Source organism: Rutidosis leptorrhynchoides, chromosome 7 (assembly GCF_046630445.1).
Source record: "Rutidosis leptorrhynchoides isolate AG116_Rl617_1_P2 chromosome 7, CSIRO_AGI_Rlap_v1, whole genome shotgun sequence".
Taxonomy (NCBI): domain Eukaryota; kingdom Viridiplantae; phylum Streptophyta; class Magnoliopsida; order Asterales; family Asteraceae; genus Rutidosis; species Rutidosis leptorrhynchoides.
The window spans coordinates 80,562,269-80,575,420 of record NC_092339.1 but is presented as its reverse complement, the minus strand read 5'-3'; positions in this window follow the sequence as shown (position 1 = coordinate 80,575,420).

The window sequence follows — 13,152 nt, the reverse complement described above, 5'->3', positions numbered from 1 at the left end:
AGAGCGGTGCCTCTTCGTGTCCGAGCCTTAAACATCACCATCCACACAAACCTTAATAGCCAAATTCGGGTATCCCAAGATGAGGCTCTCAAGGATGAAAACATCTCTCTCGAACACTTGAACGTCCTCACCTCTCGATTCGAAGTTAAAGAAACCGGACTCCGATATTTCGCCGGAAGAATTTGGGTGCCTAGTTATGGGGATCTACGAAGCCTTATTTTAGATGAAGCCCATAAGTCACGATACTCGATTCACCCCGGTGCCAATAAGATGTACCACGATCTTAAACAACTATATTGGTGGCCGAACATCAAAAGGGACGTAGCTACGTATGTTTCCAAGTGTTTGACATGTTCCAAAGTCAAAGCCGAACACCAAAGACCGTCCGGACTACTTCAACAACCCGAGATCCCGCAATGGAAGTGGGAAAGGATAACGATGGATTTTATCACCAAGCTACCAAAAACGACGGGCGGTTTTGATACCATTTGGGTTATTGTTGACCGTCTCACCAAATCCGCACACTTCCTTGCCATGAAAGAAACGGACAAAATGGAGAAACTTGCACAACTTTACATTAAGGAGATCGTAGCCCGACACGGTGTACCATTATCGATTATCTCCGACCGAGATGGCCGTTTCGTTTCTAGATTTTGGCGTACATTGCAAGAAGTGTTGGGAACGCGTTTAGACATGAGCACCGCATATCATCCTCAAACCGATGGACAAAGCGAACGTACAATTCAAACCTTAGAGGACATGTTACGAGCTTGCGTGGTTGATTTCGGAAAAGCTTGGGACAAGCACTTACCTCTCGCCGAGTTCTCTTACAACAATAGTTATCACGCGAGTATTAAAGCCGCACCTTTTGAAGCGCTATATGGCCGCAAATGTCGTTCACCTCTTTGTTGGGCCGAGGTAGGCGACGTGCAAATCACCGGACCCGAACTCATTCACGAAACCACCGAGAAAATCGTTCAAATCCGAGATAGGCTTAGGACGGCCCGAAGTCGTCAAAAGAGCTATACCGACAAACGACGCAACGATCTTGAATTTCAAGTCGGTGACCGAGTAATGTTAAAAGTCGCACCTTGGAAGGGTGTAATCCATTTTGGGAAACGCGGGAAGCTAAATCCGCGGTATATTGGTCCTTTCGAAATCTTGGAGCGTATTGGAACCGTTGCTTATCGTTTAGATCTTCCGCCTCAACTGAGTTCCGTTCATCCTACCTTCCATGTATCTAACTTGAAAAAGTGTCTTGCCGAACCCGATATCGTCATCCCTCTCGAAGAACTTACTATTGATGACAAACTTCATTTTGTGGAGGAACCGGTTGAAATTGTGGACACCTCCGTCAAGACATTGAAACAAAGCCGAATCCCGATTGTCAAGGTTCGTTGGAATGCCAAAAGAGGACCCGAGTTTACTTGGGAAAGACAAGATCAAATGCAATGGAAGTATCCTCATCTATTCGTGAATTCGGAAACGCAAGATCTCGAGGAAGAAACAACGACTACTACGCCTACCTAAATTTCGGGACGAAATTTCTTTTAAGGAGTAGGTAATGTAACATCCCGCCTTTTTCCATTTACTTTTCCGTTATACTAATATAAAGTCCGTTATATGTTTATAACATCTCCCGTTGATACGCGTTTTAAATTATCTCGTTTAGGTAATTCCCGCACCCGAACGAAAGTTGAGGGACTAAACTTGACAAGGGATCAAACCCTTGACTAGGTCAAAGGGTCAAACCCCTTTCACCCATTCATTTCATCTCCATCTCTCTCTCTTTCTCTCTAGCAAGAACACACACACCCAAAACCAAATTCATTCAATCATCATCTAAATTCGATCTAGGAGGCTTACAACAAAATAAATTACATATTCGTGATCCTCTCTTCATCCTCTTCGTTTTGGTACCAACTTCATCTCATTTGGGTAACTTTCTAAAATCACTAGATTTTGTGTTCTTGATGTTTTTAACTTATAAAAGTGTTAATTAGTGTCTATGGCTCAAGTCTAACATGAATATATGATTTATATGCTCGATCTCGTTGTTTTAGTGTAACTAGCATGAACTTGAATTTTGGTGTGTTGTTCTTGAGTTTTGGATGATCATATGTTGTTAGATGTTAAAAGTTGATGTTTTAATTGTGTTACTAGCATCACTAGCTTCAATTTGATGTGTAGGTTGCCTTAGAAAACTTCATGAACTTGATTATTGATTTTGGTGAATTTGGGTTAGGGTTTGATGAACTTGAAATGGACTTTTGATGCATTGAATGCCATGGATTATTATTGGTAAGTGTTTAGTTGGATTGTATGCTTGATTACCTTCGAAACGGCATATCATTCATGTAAATTGGTTGCCCGAATCATTGAATTGCATTTATGAACTTGTATGCGGTTAATGTTAAGCATTAGATGCGGTTTTGGTTGTTGTAATAGGTAGATTGATTGATGAAATGTGTTTAGTTGTTTTCCTCGTCAAATTACCTTCCCAACGGTATAAGATACTTGTCTTGATTGTTTGCGGATCAAAAATGGTGATTGTTTGAAGTTAGGTTCGTGCATAAAACTTAAAAACTGCCAGAATTCTCTGCACAGGTACCCGCGCGGCGCGCCATATACCCGCGCGGCGCGCCATTTGGGTCTGTCCAACTTGGTCAATTTTTGAATAATGTTTGCTATGCTACGCACCTCCGATTCACATGTAACTTGTTCTAACATGCTCATACATGATTAAAAACCTCAGAAAAATAGTTCGGGACACGACCCGAACGTGTTGACTTTTTCGTTGACTTTGACCGACCGAGGTTTGACTTTTTGTCAAACTTAACCAAATGATTATGCAACCTTCCTAACTTGTTTATATACTTGTATCCTGCATGAAACTTGACAATTTGATTTCACATGCTAAATAATCGAGTCGTAACGAGCCATAGGACTAATTGAACATCTTTGACCTATCGTGTTTACCATTATTGATACGACCTATTTGTTTAGGTCAAGACTAGCACTATCCTTCACACACGCTATTTTGTGAAGTAATTTTCGTACGTGCACTCAAGGTGAGATCATAGTCCCACTTTTACTCTTTTTGAACTTATATTTGGGATGAGAAAACATAAACGATTCTTTTGAACTAAGTGAACACAAGTACAGGAAAACAAACATTCTACATACGAGTTTAGAACAAAATCCTCAATTCAATTATCATTAGTTACACTTGCCGGGTGTAAGCGAGAACTTATGTTGTATGGATCCATATGGGTTTGACAAACCCTCATTCAAACGGTTCGCTACCGTTTACGAATGAAATATATTTTCGAGAAACAGTGTATGTTCTAGCACTAAGTGATGGGGTTCAATGGAAGGAAATGTTAAGTATTGATAATTGGGTGCTCGTGAAACAAACTTTTGGAATGTATTACTATTACTTCATTGATGCAAATCTTGTGGTTCACTTGTACTTACTTACTTAAACCTATGATTTCACCAACGTTTTCGTTGACAGATTTCTATGTTTTTCTCAGGTCCTTGAACGATACATGATACATGCTTCCGCTCATTATTTTGATACTTGCATTGGATGTCGAGTATACATGCATAGATGGAGCGTCTTTTGAATACTTTTAAATTGTGTCGCATAAGTTTCATTTGTACTTAAAACTTCGTATCGTAACTTGTGGTGGAACTATTCTTGTAAACTTGAACAACCTTTACATTTGAAATGAATGCGACATATCTTTTGGTCAAACGTTGTTTTAAAGACTTATGACCACGTAACGGGACCTAAGTAGACGGCGCCGTCAATGATGATTTGGTCGGGTCGCTACAAATTGACACATTTGTTCTTACTTATAAATCACTTTACCATTTTCCGAATGTTGTCAAAAAGAATAGATTTCTTAAATCACAGTGGACCTCATAACATAGGCCCGTAATCATATCATAATGTATCTGATAATTCAATCATTTGATATTATCTCTTAATTCTGTCGATAAATATATCGAAACAAATACGTTCATGTAAAGTATCATATATCTAATACTTTGTTAATGTTTTCAGTTAATATTATATATTATATATACATATCTATATACTCATAATTGTTCGTGAATCGTCCAACACGGTCAAAGGGTAATTGATTACATGAATGTAGTTCCAAACTTTTTGAGATTCAACATTACAAATTCTGCTTATCGTGTCGGAAACATATAAAGGTTAAGTTTAAATTTGATCGGAAATTTCCGGGTCGTCACAACTTTCGTTCGATTTAAAGAGCTTAAAATTTTAGACAGATGAGAAGCTAAAAACTATTAGAACTGGTGTTTAAGAAAAAAAAATCTAGCTTTTTGTCCGTTTACTCTTTTTTAACATCTACTCTGTGAAACAGTTAAATAAATCTAAAAAGCTACTAGTTACCACCTATTAGACCATCTTTATCCCTGAAGGGGATGATGGGCGTGTTGCTGGGTGGGGTGGGGTGCTTGATGAGCGTGCTGCCATGTTGCTGGGTAATGGGTGGCATGCTGAGTGGCGTGTTAGGGGTATTTTTTATTTCTTTTTCATTTTTCTTTCAATTTTATTGATTTATTAATTACTTTATACTATTATTTTATTAATTAAAAAGAAAACAAATACGATTAAATTAAAAATGATGCGATTAAAATTAAATAAAAACGATACGATTACATAATAAAGACGATACGATACACGATACTAAAAAGAAAAGTCATAAACTAATAAATAGAATTCTGACTCACGTAACCTTCTTCAAGGCTACTCGAATCAGAGGGCTCCCGATTAACCGGAGTAACGCCCATGTTTACAAGATACAAGACAATTCGACATGGTCGTGTCCTGGCTCGCTCTTTTTGCTCATCCCATTGCTCATCCGTAAACAAAAACATCAACGATTGATACTCTTCATCGAAATACACAATTTGCGTAAATACGTATGGTGTTTCTTTTTGGAGAAACTTGGACAGCTTCGTCCAATCTTCAATATCGGAAACGTCAACATCTTCAAATGATTTTTTTTCCCCGTCTACGTACGATTTCCAGTCGTACTCAGCTAGGCCCCCGTAGTGAACGTCAAGAGAAAGTTTGGTGGAAGACATTATGTTTTGATAAAATATAGAAGTGTATATGTTTGTGTTGTGTGAATATGTTTGTGTGTATCTGTATGTGTGTATCTGTGTATATATATAGAAGAAGAAGAAACCGTTGCATGAATTATATCTGTTGCAAATAGAATACGTGTATGAATTATATCCATTTGCATGAATTATTACCCAAACACGCCTAAGATTTTCCCGTGTTAACTTGGAGCACGCGGCCCCTTATTCCACCCAACACGCCGCGCTACGGCGTGTACGCCGGCGTGTTGGTGCAGCACACCACCGAGCATGCTCGGTTAAAGAAGGTCTTAGCTACCAGCTACGAGCTATTAGTTAACAACTACCAACTATTAGCAGCTAGCTACCAACTAGTTTTGTCAAACATAGCCCTACTCTAATCTTCTTATCGTAAATAGTTCCAATTATAAAGTTGTAAGTTCCGTTAAACTTAATTTTTATTTTTTTTGAAAAGAATGAAATGTGTTAAAGAAATTGGAGTCCAAATGAATTAAAAATGGATGATTTCAATTGAATTAATAATGGATCATTTCATACAATGTATTCCTAATTCCACTTCTACTGTTTCAAACTCCAACTCGTCTACCTCTATTATATCGAATACGTCTTATGTGTCATCTAATACCAATACTCCTCTACCACCTACTCGCATAATAACAACACGAAGCATGACCATTTTTGGGTTTTTGTTCTTTTTTGTAAAACACAACATAAGGTGCGGTGTATCATAATGCAGGTGCGGCACACCAGGTGCCCATTGTGGCGCACCTTAACACTGATTTTTGACAACTAAAAGTCAGTAGCAAAATTCACTTTATGGTGCGACGCATCCCTTTCGGGTGCGGCGCACCATGCTGAAACTTCAGTTTTGGCCTTTAAAACCCAATTTGACTAATTTCCAAATACACTCTCGACACTTGTAATAACCCGACTTTTTTCGTTAAATACTTAACAATCATTTATTAAATTTAATGATTTTTCCACGCCAAAATATTTTTTTTTGTATATTAAGGAACATACTATTTTTGATATGTGTTATTTATCACTAGAAAATTTTGAAAATTATTAATAATAAAGTTAATAATTGAAACTAATAACTTATGAAGGATATATAAATACTTTATATAATAAATGATTAAATTGAATTTCGACATCACTAGATTCGTATCTATTTCTAGTCATTATTTAGATCCAAGTTGTAAGAAATTTTTATACTTTTTTTAATAAAACACTACGGTTAGTGAAACCAGGAAAATATCTTTTCAGACAACGAAACGTATGAGTACTTATTTTAAATATTATTTTATATAATAATTGAGTTTTAAATATTATTTTAATTAAGTAGGATATTCTTAAATTAAACTCGAGAAAATTAGTTTAAACATTCATATTTTCAGTATTTAATTTAAAAATATAATAAATAAGTATTTTTATGAAACACATCAACTAAGTATAACGTCAAGATTCTAAAAGGTTTTGAACAATATATGAATGTATTTTTTTTAATACAAAATAAATCAATTAAGTAAATCATATTAAGGTAAAATACATTGGGTTTTAGATAACGAATAAGAATTTAATAGAACCCGTGACTATACAATTAATAATCGCGACATCTATAATTATGATTGAGATAGATATAATACCCGTGGTTAACTAATTATTACATCCGTGATTTCTTATATCTATACCCGTGATTATATAGTATAACCCGTGACTACCTAATTATAACTCGTGACTTACCTAATCTAATTATATATTAGATCCAAATTCATTTCATCAGACACACATGTACACACATTCTTCCTCCTCAAGAACACCCACATTTTTCTTCACTTCCAACCTCAAATTCTCCTTCAATATTTGCTTGATCACAAAATCGTTTACATATTCGGATTCCTCTCGAAGAGCTCTACACATCCATACCAACAATTTTATGATTAGGGTAAGTTTTAAAAACTCTAATTTTTGGGTTTTCATGGTTTTGTTACATATTAGGGTAGATATAGTGTCTAGTGCTCAAGTCCATGTTTGTATGCTTGATTTTAGTCGATAATATGATCTTTTTATGAATTATTGTTAAATCACGTTTTTATATCGTGTGATACTGATATTAATATGTTATAATATGTATATTAAAGAAATATAATTGAATAGCTCTTGAAAAATAGTTAATTTTTCATATAGATATTGCATGAATTCGATTTCTAGATCAAAAGATATGATTAATTGATTTTGGTTTGAAAATTCGTATTTGAAATTGAGATTCTGGAAAAATTGAGTTTACAATCTGTTCTTGACATGATGATATTTTAAAAGAGCTAGAAAAATTATTAAGTTTTCATTTAGATATCGCGTGGATTCGATTTGTGAGTCAAAAGTTATGATTAAAATAAGGTACCTTTCAGGATAGGCTGAAAAAGTACATTTTTAAAATAAGGTACCTTTCGGGATAGGCTGAAAAACTTTGCGGACTCATAAGTTAAAATCAGTTAAGTTTGGATAAAAACTATTAATTGGTATTGAAAGTATTTACGGCAAGCTTTAAAATTATATATTATATGTATGACATTGTCGAGCCTAAACTAGTCTAAAACGAGTACGAAAACAGGATCACGCTGCTGATCCATGATGTTAACAGCACCAAATTTCAGCATTTTATGTTTTGAGGGGCAGTTTTCGCAAGGCCATAACTTTTAAACCGTAACTCCGTTTTTGTCAAATAAACTGGCTATATAAAGGTGGGATGGTATACTTTCCAATAGCCGTGACCAAAGGTATTATTTTGAAGTCGGTGGGACCTAAATTCATCTGCAAATTATGTATATGTGCATATACATATATGTTTTAAAAATATATTATTTTGCTATATAAAAATGGGTAACTTAAGTTTGACCTATGTTTGACTATTTAACCAACTTGAGTAATATTATGAGATTGTGACTTGTGTTAACCATGTTGAGTGTGTTTGACTTGCGTTTGACTTACATTTGACTTACATTGACTTACGTTGACTTTTGTTGACTTTTTCTAAATTTGTGAGTCGGACTTGAGCGATAGGACTATACTTACCCTATGGACCGACCTAGATTATTAGACACTTATTGACAAACATATGTTCTCTAGGTTGAGGTCTACGGTTACTTGCATTCCGATTTTCGGTCACATCTCTGTGATTTATTTCTGAAGTTGTCAGGTGAGTTTATAGATTCCCTTTTTAAATGCTTTAAATATTTTGGGATGAGAATACATGCACTTTATTTTATACGCAATGGACACAAGTACATACTTAATTCTACACTGAGTTTGAACCAAAAATTCCTTAGCTTTGGTAACTAGTAACTGCCGATTATAAGAACTGGTGGGCGCGAGTAGTTGTATATGGATCCATAGGGCTTGACATCCCCGTCCATTCCTGGTATAGAGACCCTAGCCTGAACTATAAAGCGGACGTATGCTATTTGAGTTTAGTACACGTTGGTTTGCGTGTATTATACATGTTGGTTGCATGTATGTTAAAACAGGGGTACTTATTATATATACGTTAAGTTTAGTTACCAAGGTGCTCAATTTCGTAGAATATTTTGATAAACCTTTTGGATGAAACAACTGAAATCTTGTGGTCCACCTTTATATACAGATTATGCGCAATATTAAACTATGAACTCACCAACCTTTGTGTTGACACTTTTAGCATGTTTATTCTCAGGTCCCTAGAAGTCTTTCGCTATTTGCTTATACGTTATACAAGCTATGTGCATGGAGTCATACATGTTTTATTCGAGAAAACTTTGCATTCACAAAATCACCACCATGTATCTTATTTTGACTGCATTGTCAACGGACGTATTATTGTAAACTATTATTTACAGTGATTGCCTATATGTAGAAATCATCAGATGTCGAAAACCTTGGATTTAGATATTCATTTATGGTGTGCTTTTTCAAAAGAATGCAATGTTTACAAAACGTATCATATAGAGGTCAATACCTCGCAATGAAACCAGAAAATAACGTACTGCGTCAATAGCGATTTTGGCGGGTCGTTACATGTGGTATCAGAGCGTTGGTTCTAGCGAATTAGGTGCATTAATATGTCTGACCTAGACCGTTAGGATACATTAGTGATCTAGTCTAGAACCGTTTCGTTACACTTATATGTGATTATGTGTATAGTCTGACATTAATATAATATTATTATTACTATCGGTGAGAAAGTATTTCTCCTTTTGATTACAAGCCTTCTCCTGCTCAAGCGAGTTCATTTTCAACACCCCGGTTATTGAAAAACCAGGAAGCGTCATTCAGGACTTTCGAAATTTCCGACATACCTACGTGAGTTATTACTTATATAATTTTATAGATATCATTTGCGTTATATTATGTGCTTATGTGCTTCGATTCAAAAATTCCAGACATCTCGAATTGTGAATCGGAAGAAGTCTTTTCCGACTCACGAAGATTGTCAATAGTTTCAAAGACATTCTTACGTCATTACCCTTTCAATATTATTAATTATAATAAATATTATATTCCCGTACTATTTTTAGTACACCTCTTTTTGAAATCATTTTAATTTATAAATTCTGGAAAACGACACTTGTTTCATATCCATAAAAATTTTGGAGTAGTGTTGGAATGGAAGCATGAGATAATGTAATATAATGACGCATGATGTCATGACCCGGAAATTTCGGTCAAATTTAAACTCTGATAACTCCGACAAGATAAGCAAATTGATGTGTTGCATTAAAATATTTTTTCATACATTTAATTAACCATTGGACTTTACCCTACGATTCACGAACAACCTATAATTTAAAACTCGAACTTGTCATGATTTATATATGATTTTACTTTCTTAAATGAAAACGTTTTATGATATAATAATTTCTATTATTATAACCTCTTAATAAAATGATTTTGAATATAATTAGTTCTAGAAAACTAAATTTTATAATATTTATATATGAAATGATAAAAATTTACTATTAAACGATGCTATTTCAAATTAAAAATTTTACGTATTAAGTCGTTTTATTTTTATGATATAATTTTTGTAATTTTTTTAAGAAACGAAGTTAAATTAAAAATGTACAATTTATAAAGCACAACGTATAGCTTAAATAGTTGAATTTAAATTAATTCATTTACTATTCATTGAATAATAAATGAAACGAAATTAATTCATTTACTATTCACATGAAAACGACATGATTGAAATTATTAATTATAAGTTACATAAAATACTCCTGAAGTATTTTAAAAATACAACTTTTTAAAAATTTACGATTCATATTAGATTTTAGATTTATTATTATATTATTATATTTTATTTCAATATTATTATATTATTATATTTATTATATTATTATATTTAAATTAATATTATATTATATATCTTTGTCCACTCAAAAACTAGGAAAACACATATTACGCTTATAAACTTTATAAACGTACCTTTTTACAACTAAATTTATAAAGCTTAAGACCAAAACAGATATATATATATATATATATATATATATATATATATATATATATATATATATATATATATATATATATATATATATATATATATATATATATATATATATATATATATTCAAATATAAAAAGTGGAATTTTTATTCATATTTTTACCCATCAATTATTAGCAACAGAGTACGAAATGCCGGTCCGTGAAAACTGTCGGCAGATATTATTGAATTCTAATTCACACGTTTTTATTTTCATATTATTATTATATTATTATATTATTATTATATTGTCACTTTATTATAATATTATATTATTATATTCTATTTCAATATTATTCTATTATTATATTTACTTATATATACTACGTTCATGTTCTAGTTGAAATCACACATATCACATATAGATCATATGTTACTCCGCAATTAACTATATTATTGTTATTATTATTATAATTATTATTCTTAATATTATTATTCTTAATCTTATTATTAATTAGTAGTATTAGTATTATGGTTACAAAATATACATAAAATACTACGATGAGGTTAGGTTCAAGTGATTTCAAAATGGGTTTTTCAAATGGTTTAAAGCTAAGGAATTCATGGGTATTAAATAAGGAGGTTATGGGTATTGATCGGGGGTATTGATCGTGAATCAAAGGTCAACCTTGCATTTATCATTTCTGTTGCGTCTGCATACTTTTCCTGCAATATTGAACCACAATATTGATACGTGAGTTTTCATAGATCCCTTTTTATATATATTTTTGGGCTGAGAATACATGCGTATTTTATAACTGTTTTACGAAATGGACACAAGTACTAAAAACATATTCTACGTTGAGTTGTACCACTTTGCATATTTTTCCCTAATAGCTTGGTAACTAATATTTACATGTTGTAAGAGCATGTAAGCGCGAATCCTATTGATAGATCTATCGGGTTTGACAACCCCAACAGGACTAGTCGCTCTAGTATCATAAGCGGTTGCATAGTACTTCGTTTTTACTACACTTGGTACAGTGTAGGAAGATTTCATAATAAAGGGAATATGCCACATTAATTGTTAAGTATGGTTACCAAAGCGCTCAACAACTTATAGAATACTTTTATACACTTGCGAGTGTACGGATATTTATGGAAACTGAAATCTTGTGGTCTATTACTATTACGGAAATGATTGATTATGATAAACTATGAACTCACCAACCTTTTTGGTTGACACTTTTAAGCATGTTTATTCTCAGGTATATAGAAGCTTTCGCTGTTTAACTGCTATGTTCATGGAGTCTTACATGACATATTTTTCAAGGAAACTTTGCATTCATACATTAATATGTATTATATTTTGACTGTTTAGTCAACTGATGTATTATTATAAACTATCATTTATTGGGATTGTCTATATGTAGAAATCACCATAGGACGAAAACATTTATGTACATGCTTTAAAAATGTATACTGATTTAAAAACTTTCTTATATAGAAAGCGCATCTTTTGAAATGAATGCAATGTTTGTAAAATGTATCATATAGAGGGCAAACCTCGCAATGGGACCGATGAATGATGTGATGCGTCAATAGGGATTTTGGCGGGTCGTCATAGTTGGTATCAGAGCAGAGGTCTTAGCGAACCAGAATCTGCATTAGTGTGTCTAACGGGTCTTTGTTAGGATGCATTAGTGAGTCTGGACTTTGACCGTATATGTTTAGTTATAAGTTTTGCTTATCATTCATTGTCGTAAATTACCTACTTATCATTCTAGTCTTGACATGTCTCACTGCAATTATTGCATAGATAGTGTATAGACAAAATCATATCTTATCGTATCTATTATAGTAAATATGCCTTACATATTCCGTAATTTCCTCCGTAACTTGTAGGATTTTGATATTATATATACATATGTAAAATATGTATTTAGAATATCAATTTAAGTCCTATAATCTTTTTCATATCAAAAATCATTTTCTATAATCGTGCAAAGATGTATTCTGCAACTAGTTCGCATTCCTCGGATTCCAACAGCTATTCCGCTATGGAAATCCACTTAAGCTCCGAAAGCAGTGTAACCGGAATGGACCAACCAATTAGTCATCATCTTTTCTGGATGGATTGGGGGTGAGTTCATGGATGACTTAATCAATTTTGACAAGAAGAAGGTGATCCCTTCTACGAGTCGTTTTCGCCTCTTGGCGGAGAACCTGAGGCGCTCACTGGCGAACCCGTTCGCAACACCATTTTCTCTCTCCTTTCCAGGATATGTCACCACAAATATAATATTACTAATATTATTGAGGCTATCCGACCTTTACTCCGCTTAAACAATCAACCGAACCTGGTAGATGAAGTGAATCAACTTCGTGCTCGAGTAGTGGCACTAGAGAATACGGTGCACAATTTGCAAGCACCGCATGCACCACCGTAGGTACCACCACCACCACCACCACCAGCAGTACATGTACCAGCAATAACGATACCACCAACAACAGCGTCAACAGCATCACAAGCCTCAACATCACA